Here is a 4,455-nt window from a genome sequence, read left to right as displayed (position 1 = left end):
AAAAAAAAAAAAAAAAAAAGGAATCTACATTTCAACTCATAAGAACAACAATAAAAAAAGAAGAAGGATTCAACTCACAACTTCACAAGAACAACAATCAACAAATAAAAACGAAATGTCGAAATTAAAGAATGAGACTCAGACCTTGTCTAGCTTGCACCCCAAGCCCTTGCCTAGCTTGCGCGCCCCTACCACCTGCGCCTCTACCAATTGCGCTGCTACTCATTCTGATCGTTTGGCGACCCATCTGTTTCGATTCAGAGAGATGCGATGAGGGATTTAGGGATACGATGAGGAACGAATCAAAGGAATGAGAAACTAAGAATTCGGAATTGGGAATCAGAGAGCACTGCATTTCGATTTGGGAATTGGGATTTAGGGTTTGGGTGTGATGTAGTGCAGGGGGGGTTAACTCATTTAACCCATTTGAAATTTCAGGGAGACCATATTTAAGTTTAATTAATAGTTATTTATTTCAAAATATGCCTATTTACTAGACTTGTTGAATGAGCATGATTTAATGTGGGATTGGGAAGTGGGTATTCTAGAATGTATTAGAAGAAAAAAGGAATAATGCATTGTATTAGCATTTTCTAGAGAGTTGGGTTAGCTCTTTAAAAAGGAACATCCATGTATGAGAAATTTAGACTTTGTTTATGAATATTTCTATTAAGAAAAATTGAGCTTTGCTCTCTTTATCAATCATTTCTTTAGATGTGTCTATGTTGTTCTAGTTATCATCCTCTACCGATCCGTTCCTGCATCATTTGGTACCGGAGCCACGCTACACTCTTTGGGTTGCTTCCACTAATCTCATGGCGACAAGAAGAGGTGGAGGAAAACGTGGAAACCATATGAAAGACGAGAAATTAAGAGGTGAAGAACTTCATGCACTTCGAAGACAAGTTGAGAGACTTGCCTTGCTAATTGAACACTTAGAAGCTCGTAGGAAGCATGGTGGATCAAGAAGCGGGTATCCTTATCATGAGACCAAAATGGAGATACGATCGAATCATTGACGTCGTCTATCTCAAAGGTCTAAGAATCACTTGTGGAATGTTGGATCAGCAAGATTTCAAGAATGGCTTGAAGTTGCAAGAGGCACTTGTACAAAGGAATGCGAGGTTGAAGATGTTGAAGAGCTTGAGTTGGAGGTCAAAGAATTCAATAGGGATTCAAAATATGAAGGTATGTCATTTGTTTCCTTTTGAGTTAGAGATTGAGCATGGAGATAATATTGAAGTAGATTGGAATTCACCACCCATCTATGATGAATATCTTGATGTTTAATCTTTTGACCCAGCAAAAGAAAATATTGGTGAATCTCTTCATGACAACAATTTTGGTGATACATGCCTAAATGGAGACCAAGAGTTCGAGTTTTCGAAAGAAGTATTTGCATGCTCGGATGAATTACTTGCACCTAGTGATTTGGATGACAAAGTTTTATTTAATGAACAAGGTAAGCGTCATGGTGCATTTCTGGTTTGTGAAAATGGTGGTGTAGATTTGAAAACTAAAGTTGGGTTTTCACATGCCTCACAATGCTCCATTAGATTTGAATTTCACTACCATGATCCTTTTTGGGATGATTTCATGAAAGCTTATATCAATACCAAATCAAGAGCAAAGAATGAGTTATTGCAAGTGTTGGAGCCTAATGCATGGTCAAACTCTAATAATATTTGTGCATCGGAAAAACTTCTTGAAATGATTGAGTTGTGTGACTCTTATGTTGAGATGTTACTTGTCAACATGACGAAGGAAACAAATAGAAGCAAGAAGATAGGGTGGTGACATTATGAACTCTTTGATGAATTCGATTTCAAGCATACAAACTTGTGGACGAGTTCTTTCTCACCCGGGGAGAATGATGCAGTGCAGGGGGGGGGGGGTTAACGTCATTTAACCCATTTGAAATTTCAAGGAGACCATATTTAAGTTTAATTAATAGTTATTTATTCCAAAATATACCTATTTACTAGACTTGTTGAATGAGCATGATTTAATGTGAGATTGGGAAGTGGGTATTCTAGAATGTATTAGAAGAAAAGGGGGATAATGCATTGTATTAGCATTTTCTAGAGGGTTGGGTTAGCTCTTTAAAAAGAAACATCCATGTATGAGAAAGTTAAACTTTGTTTATGAATATTTCTATTAAGAAAAATTGAGTTTGCTCTCTTTATCAATCTCTTTTCTTTAGATGTGTCTATGTTGTTCTAGTTATCATCCTCTACCGATCCGTTCCCACATCAGGGTGAGAGACTAAGATTAAGAAATGGGAGAGATTGAATCGAGAGTGACTGAATGAGAGTTAAGACTTAAGAGTGTATTAGGGTTTAGATTTAACGGTTAGGATTCATTCTTATTGAAATCAACGGCTAAGATTAGATGATTTTATTTTATTTTATTTTTAAATATTATGAAAAACTCGGTACGGTACAGTATACCGTATGTACATAAAATCTTATACCGCTATCATACCATGTACGAAGTACGGTACGGTACAGCTGTATCGAAAAGTCAATAACTGACATCGTCGGTAACTGATTCTGGCAGTTCGGTCAGTTTGTTGGCTAGTACGGTTAGATCGGGACAAACTGCCAGCCCTAGGAACTACACAGAAAGCTCCACAAATGCAAAGCCATTAAAAAATCTAGAAATGGATGCAAGGCCTCCACTACAAGTTTCTTCAGCTACGCTTGCAGCTCCAACCATGCTTTTTCGGCAGAATTGCAGTAGCCTGCTTCAAAACAGGCATGTACGTACATGTAATGTTGCCAATCTCTCCAAAGAGCGTGCTGTCTCTAGTTGCTGAGTATTGTCAACAGCAGTAGACTCCACTAGCCAAGTGTGTGATTAAGTCTATTGCTGATTGCTCTGTACCAGACAGCAAACACTCTCAGTCTGCGGCCACTTATCGAGAATAGATAGTCTTAAGGACTAACTAGTGCTGCAGATGATGTGGGATTTCATGCCTCCCCCAAGATGCATGGAATCAATAAAAGAGTTGAGTTTATAGATTGTTTCAGGAGCAGTTGGCCTGTTGTCATTTGTAGTAAAATGGAACAGCTTGAATAAATACACTAGTTTCAGCATAGGATGTAGCACCATAGAGATAGTTTACTACATAGTTAAATGAAAAAAGAAAAGGAAAAAACACATGATAATATTTACAACTGGGAAAAGGAAATGATTAAGGTCTTTATTAGAAGATGATTACATGCACTGTGCACTGATGTACATACTTGCATATTGTAGTGTTTATGAACACAAATACTTGTAGATGAAATTGTGAATACAGAGTGTATTTTTACTCTTCCTGCAGCATCCCCTAAAGAGCCTCATGCCACTTGCCTATGACTTTGCAGAGTGCAGACAATCAGTGTCACAAACCAGCCCACTTAATCACTGCAATGGAATACAGGCCATCGACTTTTCAAGAACACATATACTGATATACAAATCAAAATTGCCATTAATCCATGGAGCCGTTTACTAAGAACAAAGTTCATGCAAGAAAAATGGCTGAATATTTGATTTGGATTGTAATAAATGCAAATTAAATTAAAAAGCTGAAATCATCGGGTGAAAGGGTCCATTTGAAGGAATTATGAAATTATCTAACCAATACTCTCTTTCTCTACGCTCTCCACAGCGAGGTCAGATTGAAAACTATCAAGCTGTGTGGAGTGAACTTCACTGTTAAAGCCCATATACTAATAGTGAACATTGTTCACTGAGTGAACAGAATTGGCAACAGACCTTTCGACATTATAAGTGAGGCCCAGATTTGATCCACGAGCTTAACAGTTAGAAGGTCCCAAATGCTTGAAGAGCCAACAAAAGTTAAGCTGAGAGTTGCGATGTGGAGAGACTAATCAAAATCAAACCAAAGCTCCAAATTTTAGAAAAAGGGAGAAGTCTAGATTATGCTTATACCCTTAAAGTATTATTGTCTCTAATAATTGATTTAAAAAAATTCTAGTGAAACTTTTTATCTAATACATATGTAATGCTTTCTATACTTCTATACCCTCAGATGTCAAGGTTCACAGTAGTGTGCAAATTGAATAAGATAGTTTGTGAAAGCTAAAAAAATAAAAAGAAATAAAAGTTTACCCAGACATGCTGGATCCCAATGAGATGAAACAGATTTCAGTACATTGTTTTGTAAAATTAATGGAAATGCTGTTTAATTTTAACTGTACAATGAAATGAAGAAATCTTAAAAGGCAAGATATTATGTTTCTGCAGCATCTTGAGCCAGTCTCCAGTTAAATCTGATAGGAGCATAAAATGCGATGATTTTATAGTTTAACCTTTGCATTTAACTTAGCTATTTTCCTTTAAAAAGATCGTTTTAACTTTGTTATTTTCTTAGGTACTTCGTGGAGCAAGATAATGCAAATATGTGTTCAAGTGATGCAAGCAAGGCTTCCAATACGAAGTAGA

The sequence above is a fragment of the Fragaria vesca genome, linkage group LG4 (assembly GCF_000184155.1).
Source record: "Fragaria vesca subsp. vesca linkage group LG4, FraVesHawaii_1.0, whole genome shotgun sequence".
NCBI lineage: Eukaryota > Viridiplantae > Streptophyta > Magnoliopsida > Rosales > Rosaceae > Fragaria > Fragaria vesca.
The sequence above is the reverse complement of the archived record's forward strand: the minus strand, read 5'-3'. Positions refer to the sequence as shown.